Raw genomic sequence first — 14859 nt, forward strand, 5'->3', positions numbered from 1 at the left:
GTCTTTCTTTCACTGTTTTATCTATGTGTCCCGGTTGCCCTGCAAATCTGTTTTGCTGTATGTGTGTTTCATTCTGTTCTTATGATGTCCCTTGTTTGTTTTGTTGTTGGTTCTTTTCTCAACTCTCTGAGTAGGGCCGCAAATCAAAACAAGGGTAAAGAGTAGAAATTAACAGATGGATCTTTTTTTTCCTTTAAGGAGAATACAAAGGTTAACATTAAACCAGTAAGGTCCTCCAGTCTTTCTGGAAATCTGGAAAGGACTTGGTCCTATTCCAAGCACCATCATTAGCCAGGGGCAAGACCTGGGGCATAATATTTCACTTTCTTTACTTCCTTTTTCTCAACTGTAAAAGGAAGGTTTGGACTAATTGTTCCAAATTCTTACCAGCTCAGACACTCTGAACTTTTTTTATTCTTTGCATAATTTCAGGAAAGAGGGTGATTAAGATGCAGAGACCAGGAAAGAGAAGTCTTGGTGATTGTAACTAACGTGTCACCAGCTCCTGTTTCTTCTTCCAGTAGAAAGGACCTTCTTCAGAGGCCCTGAAGTTCAGGTCCTCTGTATACCAGCTAAACTATTGCAAAACTCAACTGGCAGTTCTCACTACTATAACTCGCCCCATCCCATCCCATCCCCAGGCATCTTTGCCGGGCACTGCCACATTTCCACCCCCCCTGCTATCACCATGTACATTTATGTAAGGAATGACAACTCTTTATTAAATGTCGTGTTAGGAAAAATACTATTCCTAGGTGCAGAAAGAAGAACAGCTTTTTTTTTTTCTTTTTAAAGCAGATGACTAGAAAGTGACTACTGCAAATAAAAAGCAGAGATTGTTAGATTAGATAAAAAAGCAAGACCCTAAATGCTACCTAAAAGGAACCCACTTAAATATAAGCCTACAAGTAAGTTAAAAGGATGGAAAAAGATATACCATGCTAACACGAATCAAAGAAAGTTGGTGTGGCCCTATTAATATCAGAAAAAGCAGATTTAATATCAAAGAATATTATAGGGATAAGGAGGATGACTGCTGTATTTGACAGTCACAGGGCTGGCAGTAGCAAGAACCATTTTCAGAAACGGGCAACCAGAGATGCAGATGTACTTGAACTTGTTCAGCAACATGACCAAGGACATCTTAGAGGAAATCACTGTAGTCTGATGCTTGATGTTGGACACAGTGATGGCTTAGGCCTTCTCTGAGGCCTCTGCCGTGGAGAAAGGAGGGTAGGGGCTCTGAGTTTGACTTGCAGGGGGAACTCCCATAAGAATTAGTGCTTAATACAAGTGATTAGGGAAACACCTGGGGTAGTAAATCGCCTGCCTCTGGATCAGATTCAGTCTCAGACTTCTTTTATTTGATCCGTATGCTTTTTTTCCTCTGTATCACTTACGATCTTCTAAGCTGCAACTTGTAAATTGCAACTCACAATGATTAAACAATAAGGGCATGGAAGATCTCACATAACAGAAAGTCTGGAGGCAAGAAGGCTGTGTCCAGCCCTGTGACACTGAGACCCCAGATTCTTTCCATCTTTCTGGTCTGCCTATGGCTGCCTTTGGGTTAGAAAATTACCGCAGCTGCTCCAGATATCTTATGCTGATGTAAATCAATGTCCAGAAATGGAATAGGACCATTTCTCCCTAGTATGCTTCATTTTCAGAGCCACGAAACCTTTCCTACAAACCTCCAGAAGATTTCCCCTCACACCTTATCAGTCAGAACTGGGTCACATGCTCACCTCTGAATCCATCACCAGTGAGGAGGATGAAGCTGCTATGATTGACTTAAACCGATTAGGCTTTACCTGAGTCATGTGCTGGAGGGCTGGTCACTGAGATACCTTTGGGGCTCCGCTATTTGTTATGAAAGATGGGGAGATCGCCATAAGATAGGCAACTACAGGATCAAAACAGTTGCCAACATATGCAAATTGGGAGATTTACCATAAAAAAATTTTTTTTTACCTCTGCTTTTTTGTTGTTTAAAAAAAATTAATTGTGCTAAAATGAGCATAAAACTGACCATCCTAGGCGTTTTTAAGTGTACAATTCAGTAGTATTGAGCATATTCCCATTATTGTGCAACAAATATGCAGAACTTTTCATCTTGTAGAACTGAAACTCTGAACCCTTTAAACAAATGCCCTCTTCCTCCTCTCCCCAGGCCCTAGCAACCACCCGTCTACTTTATGTCTCTAAGAATTTGACTATGCGAGGTACCACAAATAAGTGGAATCACTTGTTTGTGACTGTCTTATCTCACTAAGCATAATGTCCTCAAAGTTCATCCATGTTGTAGCATATTTTAGAGTTTCCTTCCTTTTTTTTTAAAGCTGAGTAATATTCCATTGTATGTGTATACCACATTTTTGTTTACCCATTCATCCATTGATGGACATTTGGATTGCTCCCACCCCATGGCTATTGTGAATGATGCTGCTGTGAACATGAGTGTACAAATATCTCTTCGGGACCCTGCTTTCAGTTCTTTCGAGTATTGAATATATGCCCAGAAGTGGAATCTCGGGATTTATTTTTACTTTTTTGAGGAACTGGCATACTGTTTTCTACAACAGATTCACCATCTTACATTCCCACCAACAGTGCACAAGGATTCCAATTTCTTCACATCCTGACCAACATTCGTTATTTTCTTTCTTTAATAGTAGGCATCCTAATGGATATGAGGTGATATCTCCATGTGGTTTTGATCTGCATTTCCCTAATGATTAGTGATGTTGAATATTGTCTCATGCTTTTTGGCCATCTGGATATCATCTTCAGAGAAATGTCTATTTAAGTCCTTTGCCCCGTTTTTAATCGGGTTATTTTTTGTTGTTGTTGAGTTGTACGAGTTCTTTATATATTCTGGATATTAGCCCCTTACCAGATATATAATTTGCAAATATTTTCTCCCACTCTGTAGGTTGCATTTTCATTTTGTTGCCATTTATTTTCATTTTGCTGCACAAAATTTTTTTTATTTTAATGTAGTCCTTCTCTCTTTTTACTTTTGTTGCCTGTGTTTTGATGTCATATCCAAGAAATTATTGCCAATGTCATGGTTTTAGGTCATATGTGTAGGTCTTCAGTCTATTTTGAATTAATTTTTATATATGGTGCAATGGAAGGATCCAACTTCATCCTTTGCATGTGGATATCCAGTTTTCCCACCACCATTTGTTGAAGAAACTGTCCTTTCCCCATTGAGTGGTCTCAGCACCCTTGTTGAAGATCAAATGACAAGAGTTCATTTCTGGATGCTCTATTGCATTGCTCTATATGTCTGTCTTTATGCCAGTACCACACTGTTTTGATTACTGCAGCTTTGTAATAAGTTTTGAAATCTGGAAGTGTGAGACCTTCAACTCTGTTTTTCTTTTTAAAGATTATTTTGACCGTTGGAATTTGTTGAGATTCCATATGAATTTTAGGATGGGTTTTTTTTCTATTTCTGCATTAAATGGTGCTTGGATTTTCATAGGGATTGCATTAAATCTGTAGGTCACTCGGATTTTCATAGGGATTGCATTAAATCTGTAGATTTAATGGGGTAGTACTGCCATCTTAACAATACTGTCTTCCAATCCATGAATGCAGGATAGCTTTCCATTTATTTGTGTCCTATTATCTCTTTCAGCAATGTTTTACAGTTTTTGGTGTACAAGTCTTTCACCTCCATTTTATTCTTTTTGATACTATTGTAAATGGAAATATTTTCTTAATTTCCTTTTCAGATAGTCATTGTCTGCCTTTGCTCTTTTTTTTAAGATTTTTTTTTTGATGTGGACAATTTTTAAAGTCTTTATTGAAATTGTTACAACATTGCTTCTCTTTTATGTTTTGGTTTTTTGGCCCTGAGGCATGTGGGATCTTAGCTCCTTGACCAGGGATCAAACACGCACCCTCTGCATTGGAAGGCAAAGTCCAAACCACTGGACCGCCATGGAAGTTGCTGTCTGCCTTTGCTTTTTTTTTTTTTTTTTTTTTGTGGTACGTGGGCCTCTCACTGTTGTGGCCTCTCCCGTTGCAGAGCACAGGCTCCGGTTGCGCAGGCTCAGTGGCCATGGCTCACGGGCCCAGCCTCTCCGGGTCATGTGGGATCCTCCTGGACCGGGGCACGAACCCGTGTCCCCTGCATCAGCAGGCGGACTCTCAACCACTGTGCCACCAGGGAAGCCCTGCCTTTGCTTTTAAAGAAAGAAAGATCTGCCTACATTGCTACATTAAGCTCCCTCTCCTGCGTGGCAAGAGACTTGAGCTGAATAGCAGCTGCTCCCTATAGGAGGGACATTTGTTCCTGTTTGCCACAGCCCCTATCCAGCCAGCCTCCCTCACACTCTCTACCCTGTCTCTGTCAGCATTTGGGGTTTTGACCCCTTGTTTGGAGGTCCCCAGTGAAGCCTACACACTGCTGCTACTCATTGTGAAGGATCGAGGGTGGTAAAATACTCTGGTACAGACTGGCAACTTGACCACTTGACAAAATGAAATCTAAACTGCTGTTCCATGTTCCTGAAATTTAAGCCCCCAATTATTTGATGGCAAACATTTTTAACAGAAAAATTTCTGAAATACATCGTGTGCTTTTTTTCTCTCTAAAATAGAGGATGCAGAACAGAATTTAAGCTTTTCTTCACGACTTACCAAAATAGACAATAATTACTGGGCTGGGCTGGGTAATAACGGGGTGCCCTCAGGAGTTAATGAAGTGTGTGGGGTTCTTTGTCTCTGTCCCTTAAATGGCCACAGATGCCTGTGATCTGTGGGTTCTTGCATTGGCTAGGCATTTGTTCTTTCTTAGAGGTTCTTCTTGCTACTAACAATGAATCTGCCTGCAGCAACCTGCTCTCCCTTCCTAGTTGATGCTTCTAGCATAGTGTGGGCTGGGACCTGATAGCCATGTGTGTTAGAATCGCTGGCATCAACAGTGGCAAGAGTCTTGCAGTCGCTCTGTTGCTTCAGAGGTTTTCCATAGGCAGTAGGGGACCTGGTGAGCTCACTCACAGGTGGGGGTAAAGGACTGAGAACCAAGAAGGTCAAAGTCACAGGAGTCATGGAGCTGACCCGGAGTGAGCGGGGCGGGCTGGGCTCTATCCGCTTCCATGCAGGCACTTTCCAAGAGCGTCCCACAGCCCACTGTCCTGAGGCCACTTTGGGGAGCTACAGAAGGGCTGGCAGCAGTGCCCTAGGCTGTGGAAACTGCTGAAAATAAAAACACTCTTCGGCCTGATCCATCTGCCCTCCCTCTTGGGTACCCAAATTAATTTCTCACTACATTTAATATGGTTTCATTTTTCCCAAGGAGACACTTTGGATTATGTCCAGGAATTCCTTTTCTTTTCTCTGTGGAATGATTTTATTTATTTTGACCTTTTCACTATGAATATTTTCAAACACGGTATTAGAGAGAGCAGTGTAATTAACCCCCACATACCCATCTTTCATCTTACATCAGTTCTCAATTTTGTTGTTTTTGTTCCTCCTCTCCCCTACACTATTGCAGGGGGTGGCGTGTGTGGAATATTTTAAAGCAACCATGACTTTTATTTCAGGAATGCATCGTTTAAAGTTACAACAGGTTATAATATTGTTGTATTATATTATTGTCCACTGTGAACCACAGCACTAGCAAGAAAACTTACATGTAATTATCTCTAGTCTTCCCAAAACCCTGTCAATTATTCCCATTTTATAGATGGAGATGTTGAGGTTCTGCCTTAATTTGTATATAAAAGAAAATGGGCTAAATGATGGTATATTAGTTAGAACTCAGTTTAGGCTTTGGTTTTCAACAGAAAAGCCTCAAGTTCAGTAATGTGAACAATTGAAGTGTTTCTTTCTCTCTTGTATAAAAGTTCTCCCAGGTCCAGACCATGTCTGGGGCTAGCATAGTGGCTTGATGGTGTTCATTAGGGACCCAGGCTTCATCTCTGCTCTGCTCTTCAATGTTGCTCTGCTGTTCTCAACGCCACAGACCAAGATGACTGTTCCAGGTCCCATCATCAGGTGGTATTGGAAAAGGGACTAGCGGAGGGCATACCCATTCCCTTGAAGGACTTGGTCCTGAAGCTGCACACATAACGTCTACTCACCAGCCACTGCCCAGAATTTAATCACACAGTCACACCTGCAAGGGAGACTGGGAAGGGTAGTCTTTATTTTGGGCAGCCTCTGGCCAACTAAAATTCAGGGATTCTCTATAAGTGAAGAAAGGGTGACAACCAGTAATGCTTTCGTGGATAGAATAAAGGGTTCTTTAGAAGTCAAGGGTGTGGCTTTGAGTCCTCCATTTTGGCCTCAACTGTGGTCCATTTAGTATGCCTAGTGGTGCCTGGTTAAATTAGAGACAGATGTCCTTTGGTCGTGAGCAACTTCAATTATTTAGTCCTTGTGCCCATAAGTTTTTTCTTTGTTAATTTTTTTTTGTTCTGAACACTTATAACCATACTGTCCTTTTAAAATGAAATTTATTGAAATAGTAAATTTATATTATGTGATTTAATTCCATTGTCCATAATGGAGAGACTCTAATTACATACCATCACGGCCCTGCTATTAATGAGTTTGGATTCAGCTTTGCTCTTTACCACCTGGGTGGTGGACAAATTTTTTGTTTACCTTCTCCAAGCCTCCTTTTCCTTTCTATAAAATAGGAATATTATTATCAACCTCAACTGTTGTGAAGATTAGATGATGGATGAAAGTTCTGGTCACAGTGAACACTTGACAAACTACCTATATAACAGATACATATGTACTATCTCCCCACTAATCCTATCCTATTTAATTCCTATCACTTCTAAAAATAATAACTATAGCATTTTATAGCATCTTCATACTTATTAATTTGGGCATCACAAAACCTTGTGAAATAGGCAGAGCGGGTAGTCCTTAGTCTTCTATGCTAGATTAGGAGATATGAGCTCAGAGAGAGGGATTCACCTGCCCAAGGTCACGTATTCCCTCTAGACTGGATCCTTCCCATGTGCATTTAAACCTGCATCTTAAACAAATGATTAAACAGCCCTCTTTCAACCCACAGCCCCCTCAATCACCCGCATCTCTCAAGTCCTCCTTCAGCCAAGACATGCTGCCTCCATGATTTCACTTCCAATTCACTCATCAGCCCGCCCCATCCAACTTTTGCCTCTTCATTAAGTTTGCTCCTGGCAAGAGCCTGACCTTAAGATCTCTGCTCCCTCTTACTCCACCCCAGACCATCTCATCCATTCTTGTGGTTTCAGATGCCAACCAGAAGCTCATCACCAGCTCAGACCACTTTACCGAGCTCCAGTCCCAGCTCCTTTTGGGATGGGAGTGGGGGTCAGGTTAGGAGAACCCTTTTCACAAGTCTGGGCATAAGACAAACAGACCATGAACCATGGTAGGGGCAATAGAACTTGAAAGAAAATGATGAATAGGAAAAATGATTGGAAGAATTCCCAGAACCTAGAGATAGAATGGCTGTGGGGTAATAAAGGAGAGTCAAAGGTGATTCGGGATTTAACACTTGGTTCCTGGGATAATGTTACTGACACTCATGGGGAAAACTGGAAAGGACTGTGTTGGGGGAGCTATGTGATGCAGGGTTGAAGACTTGAACCTGGGGTGAGGGTGGAACACTTAAATGGAAAATTCAAAGTGTTTTTTTCGTATAGTTTCCTTCTCCTGCTGAACCAGCCCCACATTTCTCCCCCCACCTCCAACCAGGGCTTCCCACAATTGCACTGTCTCGGCTTGAGTCAGACAGAAGTAGATAGAAGGGAAATTTTTTCTTCTTCACTGGCATAGGTCACTATCCCAACCCACAAAGAGCCATGGGTAGAATTTTTAAGAGCCTTCATATAGAGTTCTAGGCTCCTGAAAGTGTTTCTGATAGGTTTTCCTTAGAGGCAAGTAACAGGCAGAGATGTTTGACCTTGTCACCTTAGCCTTTCACATGTACAACTGGACAGAGCATAAGAAGACCTGAAGACGGAGTCATCCACTGCAGGGAGTTTCTCAAGCTTCTTTCATAAATAAAACCTATGATGCTACGATTCTAGGAGCTAGATATTTGGAGCTTCAAAAAGATTGCTGAAGACTTCAACAACCTCAAAATTTTGAATATCTGAAAACTTTTCTTTCCCTGAATTAGGACCCAGTGAGAGTGTAGTTCATGGATCTGGCCACATGAAGGCAGCATACACAAACTCACCTTTCCTTAAACCAGTCTGGAGTCGCCTTGCTCTTGAGTTCCCACTGTCATCACGGGGCACCAGACTCTCCACAATTCACGCAGGTCCCCAACCTTCACACTGCTGGACCTTCATCACCTCACTCCCATGCACAGGAAGACGGATGGGCCACCTGCTTGCTGACACCCTCTGACAATCTTCCTCACAGAGTGGTCGGTTGGTGCCTCATCTTCCCCCATATGTCCCCTGCTAACTCCAGTTCACCCCATCTGACTTGCCTTGTCGCCCAAGCCCTAGCCAAGGTCTCCCTCGATACCTACTTGTATGTCTTCTCACTGCTTTGCAGACCCTGGCATTACCTGGTGCTGAGAACCCGGCTGATCGGTGGACGGGATGAACAAGTCAGAGCTCCAGCAGTCCTGTTCGTGAGCTCCGTCAGGTGGGTTGTAAGTTACCCTGAGTGAGTGAGTGAGCCCCAGGCACAGAGATTCTGATTTTCAGTAGACCTGGAGTGGCATCCAGGTATCTGCTTTTGTTTTTTTTTTTTTGGCCGCGTTGCATGTGGGATTTTACCATTGGACTGCCAGGGAAGTCCCAGGTATCTGCATTTTAAAAGCTACAGGTAGTCCACTGATCATACTTGGATGAACACTGATTTTCTGATTTTGTGGCCTTGGACATGTTAATCTTTTAATCTCGGTTTTCTTTTCAGAAAATGGGAAGAATTAAAGGAAACGTAAACATAGATGAAATGTAAACTGAGTGCTTCCTTAGCACAGTGGTTGGCATTTAGACATGCTCACCAAATGCTGGCTTTTCTCCTGGGGTGACCCGTCTGCTGAGTTTGGGGTGGGGGTGAGAGAGTCTGGGGGTGAGTATAATGTATGCAGGGCTGTCACATGTGGCTGCACAACGCCAGGGGGCACCACCCTCAGAGACGTCTCTGTGAATAGCATCCTCTAGAACTGTGGGAGACCCCAACCCTTCACAGGATACAGAATGAAGAAGTTTGGGGTGAGGGCTCTGGAGAGGAGCCCTGAGGGTGTGGGGCAACAGTGTGACACACCAGCTTTTTGACCTTATGCTAAGCCTGGTTCACCTCCTCCTACTCAGGAGAAAGTCTGGAATCTTTCTAGTGATAGGGAAAGGGGTTGCTAAGTGCCTTGACTCTCACTGCCGTGCTGGCCTGAGTGAAGAGGTAAACCAGCCTCTTGATTTAGGCAACAAACCAAGTGGCCTGATGTAGAGATGGGGTGAGAAAGGCTGCCCAGTTTCTATGCCTAATCTTGTGCCTCTTGTCCTGGCTGGTACAGTGCAGGAACCTGGTCCGTGGTGTTCAGGCCCCTCGACCAGTTCTGCTAAAGCTCCTGGTGATATTCACCTGATTTCTGGCGCCCCCAAAAGGGCCTGGGCACTTTAGGGCTTGAAGAGACCGGGAGGGACACTGATGCTGAGAGCGCGACAGGCAGGTGAGTCTCCAGCTCTGAAATATACCTGGGGGCAAAGAGGAAACGCCAGCCTCTAAGTGTGGCCTCCCAAAGTTTCCAAGTGGACAGGAAGAAAGAGGGAGGGGTGGTAGGAATGGGGGGCTCAACTGCTCACGGGGGGCGGGGGCGGGCACAGAACAGCAGAAGACCCCACCTAGGGTCGGGGCGTGGCAGAGATGGTCCCCCATCTCTGGGCACGTGCAGCTCCGGAAACTGGCGGCGGCGTCTATTTCAGAGTTTATGGTAAGAGGCTGGAGCGGCACACGCTCGGTACCGCAGACAACACACCCCACCCCTTAAGGAAGTGGGGAGGAGAGCAGCAGGGGTGTGGTTAAGTCGGAGAAGGAGAGGGGAAAACACAAACCTGTCAGCGCTGTTTCTCAGCGGAGGCCTCCGGAGCCGCCGCGCACCCCTTAAGAAGAGCTCCTCACCTGCCGCCGCCCCGCCGCACCTGGCCGAGCCGAGGAGCCGCCGCCGGAGTCGGCGCTTCGCTCCGTGTGAGTCTCCTCCCGCGATCGCAATCGGGGCTGAGCGCCCAGCCAGAAGGTGGAGGCTGGACGAGGCGGGAGGGTCGGGGTGACTCCGGGATTGCGGGGACCCGGACGGGACCGGGAGCCGCGGACCCAGAAGTGGGCGCTGCGGCGTGGGGCGCTCCCGGGGCCGGCGAGCCCTCCGCGAAGGGAGAGGGATTCCATTTTTGGAGTTAATTTGAGACGAAAGGGTGTTTTTCCCTCTTAGTTCTCTTATCAGACAGGGGAGGATGGGTGGGTGGGGGGGGGGTGATGGGAGGGCACAGAAAGGCCGCCTGCCTCTAAAGGTCAGGCCAGAGAGCTTTCAGAATCCAACTTCTTCAACTCCTGCCTTAGAGCCTCTGACGCCTCCTGCTTTGCCCCCTGACGCCTCCTGCTCGCCCACCCTGCTCACATTCCCACGCACACCCCACTGCGCTCCCCGCCCCCCATAGGGCATCTTCTGAATCAAGCGCCGACTGGAAGCAAGCAGGGCTCTGCAGGGGGGCAGAAGCAGAACTCTGTGCGTGCGTGTGTGCGCGTGTGCGTGCGTGTGTGCCCGTGCGTGTGTATGCGTGTGTGTGTGTGTGTGTGTGTGTGTGTGTGTGTGTGTGAGTGCCTGTGTGTTGTGGGGACTAAAGTTAACGCTCGCTGCCACCCCGGGTCTTTGTGACATTACTTCGGAATGCCCCTAAAGGGTTAAGTTCTGTGCCGCCTTCTCCTGTCAGGCTGTGCGTGGGCAAAGCCTTGGGTGGGTGAACAGGCAACATATGGGTGCTGTTCTGAGCCCACCGAGCCCCACCACCTGCCCTAAACGTCAGCCATCTGACACTTGCGTCTCCCCACACGCCAAGCTTGGAGCTCAATCCAATTAGGCTTCTCCAAGGGGTCAGGGCGGGGAGAAAGAGAGCCGAATTTTGGACACACAGGGGGCATTCTCCAGGGGTGCTCAGAAACCAGAAGAGGAAGAGCTTTCCCCCGACCCACAGCTGGACGTGAGCCCTCGGGGCAGTTGGTTCGAAAAGATCAGGGAAGGGACACAAGGAGGTTCCTCCCTTGAGGGCAAGGAATGCAGGTGTGGACCTAACCCCAGCCTTTCACAACTCCTCTGGGGGAGGGCGAAGAGGAAGCAGAGATAAAAAAGTGTGTGAAAATGGAAGGAGGGAGGGAAGTAGTCACATGGAGAGAGCAGCTCTGGCACGACACTCTGCTCTCATTCCTTCATTCAGTAAGCATTGGCTGACTTCCTACCTGAGGCCAGGTGTTGGCGCTGGGCATGGGAGACCAGGGTGCGTGGGACCCAGCCCTGCGCCCCGAGCAGTGCCTGCCGTGGGGAGGGAGGGAACAGGTGCTGACCAGCCCAGTGCTGGGGGCTGTGGGTGGAGCCGGTCAGTGTGTCCAGGAAGGCTTCCTGGCAGAAGTGACTCTTAAGTGGAGACCTGAAGGATTGGTAGAATTAGCCTGGGAGGGAAAGAGGGGCATGAACGGCATAGGGCACAGCAAGTACTGAGACCTGAGGCCAGAAGCAGCGGGATGAACCCAGGAAACTGAAAGTAGCTCGGGGTGTTCAGCACGTGGAGAGTGCAGGGGTGAGTTGAAGCTGGAGAGGTGGGAGAGACAGCTCCAGAAGGGCCTGCTCTGGCTGCCATGGCAACTCCTGTCACTTGGGCCAGCAGCCTCCGACTTGACTCAAGGGTGCGGGGCCACCAGATTTAGCAAATGACAAAGTGAGAGAGTGGCATGGACAAGTATACACTACCAAACGTAAAATAGATAGCTAGTGGGAAGCAGCCGCATAGCACAAGGAGATCAGCTCGGTGCTTTGTGACCACCTAGAGGGTGGGATAGGGAGGGTGGGAGGGAGAGAGACACAAGAAGGAAGGGATATAGGAACATATGTATATGTATAACTGATTGACTTTGTTATAAAGCGGAAACTAGCACACCATTGTAAAGCAATTATACTCCAATAAAGATGTAAAAAAAAAAGAAAATACAGGACATTCAGATTTGAATTTCAGATAAGCAATGAATATTTGTCAAGTATAACTATGTCCCATGCAATCTTTGGGGCATACTTATGCCAAGACATTATTCACTGTTTATCTGAAATTCAAATTCAGCTGGACATCTGGTATTTTATCTGGCACCTGTCCTCTAGGGGGAAGCTGAGGATGCTACAGTGCTGGGAAGTGAAGGGTAGGTAGTGCCCAGGCACCAAGGGAACAGTCTCAGGACATATTATCTTTTTTTTCTTTTTTTATTATTTTTAAAAATTTATTAATTTTTATTGGAGTATAGTTGCTTTACAATGTTGTGTCCGTTTCTGCTGTACAGCAAAGTGAATCAGCTATACATATACTTATATCCCCTCTTTTTTGGATTTCCTTCCCACTTAGGTCACCACAGAGCACTGAGTAGAGTTCCCTGGGCTATACAGTAGGTTCTCATTAGTTATCCATTTTATGCATAGTATCAATAGTGTATATATGTGAATCCCAATCTCCCACTTCATCCCACACCCGCCGCCCAGGACATATTATCTTGTAACCAATCCTCCTAGATTCCACTTTGGGGCTCCTTCACTGATTGAGCATGTTATTTCTTAAAATCAAAAGAAAGACAATTCCTTGTCTTTGGAGCCCCATGAACCTGGATTCAAATACCAGCTTTGCCACTTGCCTGCTGTGAGGCCTTACGTAAACCACTTCACTCCTTGGAACCCCAGAATCTCTTTTCAGAAATGAGGATAAGAGTATCTGTTCGTTCAGGTTGTGGGGTGGATCCATGGTAATGTATGTAAATTGCCCAGGGAGTGCTGAAGAAAAAGTGGTAGATGTTAATCTTCATAGCGCTTTCACAGGGATAACCAAAGTAGCATCCCTGAAGTGCTTGGGGCTCGTTTATTTGTTTATATTTATTGAGCACTCAGAGGTTGCAGGGGAAGTACGTGGTGGAGGTCCTTCTCCTAGTGAGACAGTGGGTTGGCTCCTGAGCAGAAAGGGAGAGCTTGGGTCAGTTTTTCAGCTTTGTCAATGACTTCCTTCCCAGATGCCCTGGAAGACCCTGGGGAAGGGGTGGCCATAGCTCAAAGTTGAATTAACTGAAAGGAAATGTGAATGAATTAGAAGGGAGAATCCAGGTAACACACTAAGCACGACGGACACAGACAAATGCACCATAAAATTTAGCTGTCAATATTCCCATTTTTATAAGGAGTACCTTATTAGAAAAATAGAGCTCAGGGGTAGAAGAAGTAAGGATGCCTTGTTTTGACTTTAATGGGGGCATTTATAAGAGCGAATTAGGGGGCCTCCTCGAAGGGAACCTGGAGGGAGTTAAGAATTTGTTAAGAGAAAGAGGAAATGGAAAGTGTGTTTCCCTTGTGGAAACCACTGGGTTACAAATGGTCCCTCTTTCCAGTGGCTAAATCTCCCCACCCCCCTGCCCAGTGGTAAGCATTTTGTCCCCAGTTCTTTAGAGCAGCATTTGCCACACAGTGTTCGGAGAAACTCTCTGCCATGAGATAGTTACAGGTGTTGCACTGGTGAAACGCTCCAATGAGCGCACTCTCGGAGATTCGTCCTGCGTATTTGTATGATCAAGGCTATGGTCAGTTCCTCAGAAAAGACACCTGTATCGCTGGACTTACTAGCATCCCCTAAATTTGACTGTAGACCCCTTGTAGTGGGTTTGGGGGAGACCTACTACCGTCTCAATGGAAATGGCACTCCACTCCTACTGACTGTTGATGTAGGTGCAGTTCTGGAACCAAAAAGATCTTTCTGCGGACATTATTCATCCCATAACTCTAGCCTGGACTTAGTAGTGTCCAATTTACAGAAGATCTTCAGGGACCGAAGCCCCTGTCCCAGCATCGCTCATCCCTCACAGACACAAACCCCCACTTGTGTCAGCCTAAATCTTCCTACCACAGTTCACACCCATTTCCCATTGTTCGGGGGACCCTGGAAGAGTATGTCCCTCAGCATGTAGCCCTCCAGGGTATGGCAGTCATTCCATATGTTCTTAATATTGTTAAGGAAAGTACAATTGAGGCAGGGGAGGGGAGGAAGCGTCCCTTGGGTGAACCCCAAGTGGTAGGTGTCCTGTTCCTACTTTTCTCCCTGCCCAGAAAGCTCATAGGCTCGGGACTCTGTGGCCCTGGCCTCCCAGATGAATGGATCTCTGAGGTGGCCGGAATAAAGATGGACAATTGCTGAGGTCCTTGGGCAGAAAGGGTGGTAATTAACAGAAGTTCTTGCTGGCTCCCCAATCAAGAATTTCTCTTAGACTCTGGGCCAGTTCTAGGGTAAAGGGGGAGGAGCAGGGAGAGTGGTGAGAGTCTCCAAAACATTAGCGTGGTTGGTGGTCCAGTGGTCCAGCGCCCGGACTTGGTCAGTCAGCCTGGGTTCCAGCTCTGGCTCTGGGACTCATTGTATGACCTTGGCTAAGTCGTGTAGCCCTCTCTTCCTCGTCTCTGAGATGATGACAGGGCTTTTTGTGAAGGTATACCAGGAGTAATATTCCAAATATCAACAGCCACTAAGGCGTGGGCAGGGATCTAACAGAACTGAGCCTGCTGTGCCAGTGGTCACAGGGAACCTGGGAGGTGGACGAGGCAGGCAGGCAGTCAGGGCCCTGGCGGCGGGGGTGGGGGGGTGACATTTACAA

The 14859-nt window shown here is 46.3% G+C and overlaps 1 protein-coding gene across 3 annotated transcripts in view; it reads left to right on the top strand.

The window, feature by feature from the left end:
- Positions 1–14859, top strand: part of PTK2B (protein tyrosine kinase 2 beta) — a 139127-nt gene that overhangs the window by 763 nt on the left and 123505 nt on the right. Inside the window, exon 2 of one of the 3 annotated variants that reach the window (XM_032634857.1) lies at positions 8536–8628. The gene's annotated coding sequence lies outside the window, so the exon portion shown is untranslated. Of the gene's footprint in view, positions 1–8535; positions 8629–9994; positions 10174–14859 lie in introns of those variants that run through there. The other 2 variants (XM_032634856.1, XM_032634858.1) reach the window with 2 other exon arrangements.

This window comes from Phocoena sinus, chromosome 6, assembly GCF_008692025.1.
Source record: "Phocoena sinus isolate mPhoSin1 chromosome 6, mPhoSin1.pri, whole genome shotgun sequence".
NCBI lineage: Eukaryota > Metazoa > Chordata > Mammalia > Artiodactyla > Phocoenidae > Phocoena > Phocoena sinus.